The sequence below is a fragment of the Chenopodium quinoa genome, unplaced genomic scaffold (assembly GCF_001683475.1).
Source record: "Chenopodium quinoa cultivar QQ74 unplaced genomic scaffold, ASM168347v1, whole genome shotgun sequence".
Lineage (NCBI taxonomy): Eukaryota > Viridiplantae > Streptophyta > Magnoliopsida > Caryophyllales > Amaranthaceae > Chenopodium > Chenopodium quinoa.
The window spans coordinates 1,054,187-1,064,372 of NW_018742980.1; the positions used below are offsets into that span (position 1 = coordinate 1,054,187).

Consider the following 10,186-nt stretch of genomic DNA (forward strand, 5'->3'; position numbering starts at 1 on the left):
TGATTCTACTTCATTTACGCTAACACTTGTAGAAAAAAGCAATTGGGCTACCCCTAATGGAAAGTGGTTATTGAATTCCACTTCCAAACCCACAACAAAAATCCACCCCAAAAAAAAAAACAAAAAAAAAATAAAAATAAAAATTGAACCATACAATTGGGGAGTGATTATGGGTAAACCGCTTCCAATATTGTAATTGAAAGCGGTTTGAACCGCTCCTCATTCTCAAATCTCCATAATAGAAAACCCTAACATTATTACTTACATGTACAAGCCCCCCCCCCCCAAAGATTATTTCTTTCTTATCTCTCTCCTTCCTCTTCATGCATCTTTCCTCTCTCCTTTCCCTTTTTCCTCTCTCATGCATCTCCTCTCTCCTCTCTCACGCATTTCTTCTCTTTGCTCTCTCAACCATCTACAAACACACAACCACCAACATTTCATCAATCTAACACTATCCAATTGCATAAATTACCACAATTAACACCAAAACCCTAGGTCTCTTCATCGTTGTCATCATCAACATTAACAGGACGGCGTCAGAAGTGAGTCAAGCAGAAAATTGTTGCGTCGATTTCTCGGTTGTTGAGAAGACGGTTGAGAACCCTTGGTCGCTTCTTTTCAATGGCAATTTCCACTAATTTCTCGGCGAGGAAATCGAGGAATAACTCGGTAGCATGTGTAGGAGATGAGCAACACCCAGTTACCCCCAGCAACCCACCACCGAGCAAACCACAACAACCACGTCCACCTCGCTCCAACGTTTTTATCAAATTTCGATCTACTTTTAGTTTTTATCAAATTTCAGATTTTAATATCTTGTATTTTTTATATAATTGTAATTTTAAATTATATTGAGTGTATAATTTTTGTTGTTAGATTTTGTATTTTTGATGTAATTATTGATTTTTTATGTTGGCTGGAATGTGCGTGTTGGCAGGTGTGGCTGATCTGTCTTGGTGCGTGGTGGAAACGGTGGCTGGTGACTAGTGGTTGGTGACTGGTGGCTGGCGGTGGCTAACTCATGTTAGTATTGTTGGGGGAACGAGAGCAACAACAAATTTTATCAATTTTAATATTAATTTAATTATTTATTTTTATGAAAATGTAATATTACAACAATCGATTAATGAAAATATTTATGTTTGTACATTTGTTTAGTGTTTGTGTATCAACTTAAGTGAAAAAAAAAGCCAAAAAAAAAAAGATTTTTTTAAAAAAATTTATAGGCATAATGGGCAGTGGTTTGGAGCCCAAACCGCTTCCCGTTTAAAGGGGCAATGGGATGCCCTTTTAGCCCTTACGGTTCAAAACCGCTTCCCATTAGGGGTTTTGAACCGCTTGCTATTTGTTGTTTTCTACTAGTGCAGTCCAACACTTAGATAAATCTCATTAGTTGAAGTATGCTTTTTCTCATCATCATCAAAACCCTTCAAAGGTCAACAATTTCCCTCTTTTTGATGATGACAAACTAAGCAAAATTCAAGCAAGAACATAAACAGAATAGAAGGTTCATATTTTTGTTGTTTTTTTCATTTTTAACAAATAAAGCAAAAAAAAAAAAAAAAATAAATAAATAAATAAATTATTATATATACAGATCATTATCAAAGAAATCTTTGATACTCAATTAACTGGAACCTATAACTTTTACTGTCAAGTTTACTTGTTCTTTTCACCTTTTTGGGACTATAAAAAAAAACCTGCAATCAAAGTTATTAGACGTCTAAACACAGCCCCACAAGCAATTCATCAAGTGTGGGAAACTGAAAGCAGCGCTGACTAGTTCCCTTTAGCCAAAGCTTTCACACAATCTTGCATATACTTTCACATCACATAATGCACACATGTACATAAACAGAGTTTCGAAATAACATTAAAAACCAAAAGTTGCCATCTTATTTTAGAAATTACAGAACAAAGTTCAAAAGTTTCAAAAACATAAACTGTTCCATGACATAAACAGAGAAAAATATTCAAAGCTAGGTTATTTGGCTAGGTAAGGATGCAAGGAGTGTTATAGTTCAATCCTCAAGGAGCTTGAGAATCTTCTCATAGTCTGCCTTGTTGTCTTTTATGTTCTGTACGTGCCAGCTGCTCTCCCAAGTTCTTGATTGCTTTCTGGACCTCCAACTGCTGTCCTTTTACACTATTTTCAATTCAAGTCCCTGGAAGCCCTTCTCTAGCTTCCGCACCTTCCCCGCCATCTCCTTCACTTGTTTCTCTACCTGCATAACCCTGTTAGTAAGCTCTTCTAGCTTCTCTGAATCTTTTTCTACCTCATTATCAAGTTCTAGAGGCTCATCAAAGCTGGTTTTTATGAGGATTCCAGCTAATAGTCTTCTACTCTTCCTGATTGGTTTCCTGGATCTTGAACCTCCACTCTTTTCTGACTTGTGTCTTCCTTCTTCTCCTCAACCTTTTTCACAATTTCCATTCACCACCACCAAACTCAGTCCATTCAAAATTTCTTCATTAATGATATTTTTTGCCATCTCTTTTAATCCTCCATAATAACCATCAAGTTTCACACCCAATTCTTCAAAAATCGAAGATAATATAGCACCATAGCCCACTTTGTTTCCCTTAGGAATAGAATAAGCCAAATGTTGGATTATTAAGGATGGGAAATTAACTTTGATTTTTCGAGTAAAACAGAAAATTATGGACATATCTAGCAAGCTGACCTCATTTTTCATCTGTGTTCTAGGTAAAATACTTTTTCTAACCAAATTAAACAACAGCTTGTTTAAAGGACTCAAATCATTACAATTCATTACATTAATTCCTCTTTTTCCTCGGCTCCTAGATACTTTACTATATCATCAGATAGATAGTTTTGTACTTTGACACCAAATTGACCCTAAAATAAGCTTCATGACCCTCAGTAGGAGCTTTTAATAACATTCCTAATCTATCCACAATAATTTCAATCTTGTTGATTTTACTAGTCATAACTCCTTCAACCACTTAAAAATTATCACAAAATTCATCCATAGTTAGCGAGTACAAGTAATTGTTTGAAGCTTTAGTTAGCATGCAATGTATTCCCACCCTTGGAACTTAATTAAATCGAGAAATTCCAAAAACCTAGCACTTCTACACCAAGATATATCAAGTCTTTAACTAACTACGTAGCTTTTAGCTTTCTTTTCTAACGCTTTCTGATCTGAATCTTCCTCAATTGGGTCGTTAGTCTCTTGTTCTCCCTTAGCAAAAGCATCAATTTCCTCCATTTGTTCTTCTAGAGATTTCTCTTCTTTTTCAGATTTTCTCTTCTTCCATGCCCTAACTCTTAAGGCAATATCAGTTGAGGATGACTCTTCCAGCTTTTTGCTTTTGGAATTTTACCAGCCTTTTCTCTGGGTTTGTAGATTACCATGGCTAGGGTTGATGTTTCTTCTAGTTCAAAATTTTGTTAGGTTGAAGGGGACTTTTCACTTGAATTTCAAGAGGTTTCTTCTTCCTTGATCAAGGGTTTTGAGAAGTACATGGATAGTTTTTACTAAAGTCGTTTTTGTTGATTTGATGGTGAGTAAATGGGGTGGCTGAAAGATTCTTTTATAATAATTGAAGCGGTGTAAGGGATTTGATAGGTTTACTGTTTAGTAATTTAATGGAACAATAAATTTTATCTTTAGAAACATTTTTAATCAGATTGTTTTTAAGAAAATTATCTTTTCTTTTCAAAAGATAAATTTTTCAAAACAAGTGCACCTGGAACACGCTATATACACACATACATTGTACAACATTAATCGTACACGTTATCAAGTGTTATATGGGCTGACCTTGGTGAACTTACAACCGGTGACATTTCAACTATGTTTAGCCCACCAAGTTTGTGCTAGATGTCCTTTTTCCTTCTTTTGCATTATTTTTAATCTCGCAATATCTTGGATTTATAGAAGCAATTAGCTTAATCATTCCAATTTCCAGTCTCAATTTCTCAAATCTTTCTCTGTTCAAGGGCCTAGTTAGTATATCTGCAATTTGAATATCAGTTTGACAAACTCTAACTTAATGTTGGCATGTTCCATGTTATTTTTCAAGAAGTGATGTTTAATGTGGATGTGCTTGACCTTAGAATGTTGGGCTGGATCATTAGAAATACAAATAGCACTAGTTTTATCACAGTATATAGGAACAAATTAAAAAATTATTACCAAAATCTCGAACTTGTTGCTTTATGCACAACATTTGTGAACAACAAGAAGATGCAGCTACATATTTTGCTTCAGCTGTGGACAAGGCAACAATATTTTGCTTCTTAGAACCCAAAGAAAACATGGTCCTAGAAACCGTGCCTTACCTGATGTGCTTTTTCTGTTTACCAATTCACCTGAATAATCAACATCAATGTACCCAACAAGGTCAAACGAGTCACTTCTAGAATAGAAGAGTCCTAAGTCATCAGTTCCTTTCAAATATCGAAGAATTCTTTTCACAGCTCTTAAGTGTTTCTCCTTCGGGTTTATTTTCTTGGAACCTGGCGCATATACCTAAACTAAAAGATATATCAGGTCTACTAGAAGTTAGGTATAGTAGAGAACCAACCATACCTTTTTACATAATTTGGTCTATGCTAGTTCCAGTTAGGTCTTCATCTAATATTGTTGTAGTTCCCATTGGCGTATGATTGGTTTTGGAACTTTCCAATTTGTATTTCCTTATAAGTTCCTTGATGTATTTCCGCTAGTGTATCATTATCCCTTCCTCAATTTTTTTGATTTGCAAACAAGGAAGGAATTTAACTCCCCCATCTACTCATTTCAAACTCTCCACTCATAAGTTCAGCAAAGAACTTACATAGAGATTCGTTAGTTGTACCAAATAGGATATCATCGACATAAATTTATACAAATAGAATGTCCGTCCCTTTTGATTATAAATATAATGTTTTGTCAATTTTTCCTCGTTTAAAATCATTATTCAAAAGGAATTTAGACAATCTTTCATACCATGCTCTGGGAGCTTGCTTTAGCCTTTAGAGAACCTTGACAAGCTTATAGACATGGTGTTTTAAGTTATAGTAATTTTCGTTCTCTTTCCCTCTCCCCTCCTTCTTAAGTCTCAGTTATCACACATCTCTCTCTCATTTCACTGGCTCTCTGTCCTCAATTCTCTCTCTCTCTCTATCTCCATCCCCTTAACGACGAAGGCAACCATCGCCATAACCACAACCACCGCCGCTCACAAATTCTCTCACCACTTAAATTAAAACATTTCAGCTCTCTTCCTCTCACTGTGCGCTCTTTCTCTCTCTCTCTCTGAGTCTTGACTCCACAGCTAGTCCACACACTCTCTCTTTCTTCTCCCTCCTCATTCACTGATGGTCACGGTGGTGACGGTGGTCACGAGCAATAACGATGGTGTGGTTCGATTTCTAGGGTTTTGATTTGTGTTCATGGTATGAGCTTCTTTAAACTTTCCCCTTTAAATTCCAAATTTAGGGTTCTTTTTCATAATTACTAGTTTAAATATTTGAGTTTTTTTCAGCTTCTATGGTTTCGATTTATAATTGTTTGCGGTGGTGGATAGCAGCGATGGTGAGTTTTGATTTGTAATTATTGGCGGTGGTGGAGAGTTGATGAAATTATTGACGCTAAAACTCCAGCTTCGTGCCCCGATCTCCAAGGTCAAAGATCTTCGAGTAAGCCTTCTCTTTTTATCTCTCCTTTTTCTTCTTTCTTGTTCCTCTTTAATTCATCTCTTCTGCATTCATCAAGAAAGAGAAAAATCTGGTACAAAACAACTCCATATTTCAACCTAGGTTTTTCCAATCATTTTCAATTCTAAAACACATTTTTCAGCTTGGTTATGGAGTATTTTTGTAATTTTAATTTTGTTTTGAATTTCAGAAGCAAAAGCAATCAGAAGAGGAGTTTGGGAGGAAATCAAATGAATTAGAATCTGAATTAGCTTCATCAACAAAAGTACGCCAAAAATTAGAAAGGAAGGTTTGAATTTTTTTTGCACATCAACTGTCGATGAAATTCCTTTGAGAGATACTGGTTCTATTTGGTTAATTATAGTTGTGATAGGTAAGTTATCTCCAGAATGACAATGCTTTACTGGAGATGCCATGTTATGGGTTTAATACATTTAACTATTTAAGTAGCACTTAGACACCTAATATTATCGAACATAACTTGGACGAATTTTGAACATATATAGCTTTTTCCATAAGACAATGAGTTCTGGAAGAATCTACGAGTAAATCAATGTTTGATAAGAGGTTGTCATCCTTGTTTTAGTTCTTTAAATGAAAATCATATTACTTCCTGTAGTGGTCTGCCCAACAGAGACAATGTCAGCTACATGTACCTGTAATTTGTTCACTATACTGTATGTACCTTGTTGGTGTAGTTATACAAGTAATGTCATGTAGTGTGTTTTTATTGTATATTCATGGGTGAAGTTGTATAGTTTTGGAGTTTTGATGATTCATGCTATTGTCGTTGATGGTGTTAGGGTTGTTGCTGCTATTGCTATGGTGTTGTTTACTTTATAAATGTTGTTGTAGTTGATAGTTTCTAGCCACACTACTAAACAGTGTCTTTCATAGATGTTTGATTGATTGGTAATTATATTAAATTGTCACTAACTTACAAGTTCTGCTGCTACATACAAATGGCTTTAGTGGAAATCAATACTCAATAATTGTATTTAAATTGATGTGTATTATTGCCTTCATAGTATTTCTTGTGCTGGTAAGTCATTTGTTTTTATTATATGGCATGGTAGCTTCATGTCGCTTGTTGACTCGAATGAACAATACAAGAGGGGGGGTGAATTGTAATGTAGAGGAACTAAGGTAATTTTCACGGAATTAATAAAATATAACTTAAAGGAACTCAAAAGTGCAAAGAGAGATTTTACATGGAAAACTTCTTGGCCCTAATCAAGAAGAAAAACCACAACCATTAAGGATTTTAAAACTCAACTTTTAATTATAATAGGGCAAACAACCTATTACAAACTAAGACTCTAACTTAAGTTCCTCGACGAACTTGAGTTCCCACTCAACTGATCCCTCCACCAGTAGGTTCTCTCAAACTCTCTCTTTCTCTAAGCTTCACTCAAAGCTATTCTCATTCATATTTCACTTAAACTCTAACCCAATACAACACAAGATTAACTCTAATATTAAGAACAAAGACACTTTAAGACTCAAGTGGATTTTGACTCTTTTTAAAACAAGGATGATCGTAATGCTCTAGTGTAATTTTACCAACTGAAAAACAGCCTATTTATAGAGGAGTCAAGGCATTTACTCTCACCGTTACTTTAGTTCCACTTAGCCACAACTTCCTTACTTTCAAGAAGTGTAGTTGAGGGAAACTTAGGCAGCAAGCAGAAGTAACTTCCCTATTTTTACTCAAAATCATTTTGCTACTTCCCCACTCTTCTCAACAACTTTAACTAAGCAAAATACACGTTCAAATAATTTTAAAATAGATTTTACAATAGACAAATATATAATAAAAAAATCTTTTCCTAAAGGATATTTTCCAAAAAGATATTACTTAAATAAAAACTACAATAAATAAGGAAAATAAATCTTATCATATTAAATAAAAATCCACTTGACTCCTAAACATGTAAACCTGCTAAATATGAACATAAGAAGCCTAAACCAAAACAGAAATAATTTAGACTCCTGAGTTCTTCTCTTAAAACTTTGACTCTGATGCTTCAGTTCCTCCCTCAAGGAACTCGACCTCTAATTTTCTTCATTGCTTTCCTTCACTCCTTAAGTTGCCTTCAAACCATGTTATATGCTCCTTCCTCCTTTAGATCATCATTAAATATAACTTAATTCCATTAGGAACCTGTCATCCACACAACTCAATAGAAAGTTAAAGTCTTATGAGTTTTCTTAAGTTCTATTAAGTCATCATCAAAACTTTAAGGTCAACAATAATATTCCCCTTTTTTTTATGAATGACAAACCCAAGCAAACTCTATAGCAGCAATGAAACTAAAATCAGAAATACTAAGATAAATCCTAAAAACTAATAAGATTAATAACTTGAATCAAAGTTTAAGGGAATTCGTACATATACCATATCCAATTAAGCTTGTTGGAGAACTTGTCAACAATCGAGTTTGCCCTTTTTTCCCCTTTTGGCTTTCATCAAAATTAATGCAATTGTAAGTATCTTAACAAAGCACCATCAAGGATGGTTTGTGTCTAAAGCAAAGAACAAAGCATATACATATAGGCAGAAATAGCACGCAAATAGTCAAAAGCATGCAAGCATGCATGTATTAACATCACAAAGCAAACTGATGTTCCTCCAAACATCAAAATCCAAAAACAAATACCCTGTTTAAAAGTTTACAGACCCAAACATAGCAAGATAGAAATAGTTTAATACGGACTAAGTTTAAAGTTCAAAGTTTTAAAAGCTAGGCAAAGAAACAAAGAGTCAAGCTTCATTAATTGGAGCAAAGGAGTGATGTTCTTCACCAACATCTTCTTCAGGGATCTCTTCTACTACAAGATCCTCGTGCTTCTTCATCAAGTTCTCCTGTCCTTAAGTGAGGGTAGTGGTGCTTTGCTTAAGCTTAGTGACCAGATCCTCTAGGGATTTAGCTAGGTCATCCACCACCTTTTACAGAGCTTCTATCCTTTTAAGCAGAGCTGGTTGGGAATATGTAATCTTTTTCATAGACTCCTTGAGCTCCTTTAGTTCCTCTGAGGAACTAGAAGAGCTAAAGGTAGCAAAACCTATCCCTTGTGAAATAAAGCAAGTGATAGTGCCCTGTTCCCCCTAAACTTGTACTTTCTCCTCACTAAAATCCACAAAAGCAGGAGGCCCAACCTTTATCTTGGGTTTCACAGCCAATCTTACACTCTTTCTTTTTCCCACGACACATCCTTTCTTTTTTCTGTTTTTTCTATTTTTTTTCTTTCTTTTTCTCTTTTCTCCCAATTCTCCCTCATTCTCATCTTCTTCTTCCATCCACTTCTCAAACTCCTCATCCTCAGTTAGTTTCTCAGTTTCTTCCCATTTTATCTACGATTTTGGTTTTGGTTTAGGAAGAAACTGAGTAACACCATCAACAACAAGAAAATTTTGGCTTTTAAGGGTCTAGGGTTGGACATTGTGGTTAGATTTTAGATTAAGGTGTTCATAAGAGAAATACCAAAGCTTTCAATGAGAGAAATTAGTAGGTTCTCATATCCAACTTTCAAGTGATTTGTGATGTAGTGAGGTGTTTTATTATGAGAGAAGGGAAGTTAATTTGGATTTTATTCTCAAGGCAATACATTAGCACAAAATCGAGGTGATTTGCCTCATTTCTGTGCTGGGTTCTTGGGAGAATAGGTTGCCACACAATAACGAAGAACAATCTTTGAATGGGAGAGAAATTGTGATGGTTTGTTCTCACCTTAGAAGCTTTTCCACCAATCGATTCCACAATTTTTCCAATTGACATCCCCTTAACACTTAAATCAGTTTCTCCTTTAAAATACTCATCATACCCCTCATTCAGAGTGCCAAACACATAACACAAATAATCATTATCAAAACTAATTTTTCGGTTTTTGTCCTTGGTAGTGCACACACCGTCAGCATTCTTAAAATTAGAACAAAATTCTTTCAAGGGTGCATGAGCAAGCACATTATCAAAACATTCACTAAACAATTTAATCCAATTTTGAGCTACAATAATTTCAAGTAATTTAGAATATTTACAAGCCTCGCACCATTTTAAATTGATGCAAAAACCCGGTATAAAGCGATCAAAGCTTGCTTTGATCCTTTTGACAGCCAGCGATTTTTTCCCCTGAGAGGGTTCACTAAGTTCCTTACACTCTAATTTCCATGGATGAGTACTTTTGTGGTGAGGTTTTCAAATTTGGAGAGATTCCATGGGTAATGAAGAGAAATCAGTGAAGTGAAGATTTTATTTTACGAAGTGAGGTGGTGAGGAAAAGAGGTTAGGGTTTGGTTCCATTTATAGAGGGTAAGTATTGGGAAGGTGAAATGTGGCGGTGGAAGAGCGTGGAATTGAAGCAGGTGATGAGTTGAAAGGGTGAGGTGTCGTTTGAAGAAGGACAATAAAAAAAAACATCTCCCTTGGTCTAGATTAAAAGCTTCAATTTAATGTAATGTAATGTTGAAGAGTCAAGGGTATTTAAACAATGAGATAGTTTTTGAAATTTGGAATT

At 35.1% G+C, this 10,186-nt stretch overlaps 1 long non-coding RNA gene across 1 annotated transcript; it reads left to right on the top strand.

Moving 5' to 3' along the window:
* The first annotated feature begins 4,871 nt into the window (after nt 1–4,871).
* Nucleotides 4,872–6,312, top strand: LOC110729311. Its single transcript, XR_002512877.1, has 3 exons — nt 4,872–5,410; nt 5,545–5,653; nt 5,862–6,312. It is a non-coding gene; the product is annotated as an uncharacterized LOC110729311 (long non-coding RNA).
* Nucleotides 6,313–10,186: the final 3,874 nt, after the last annotated feature.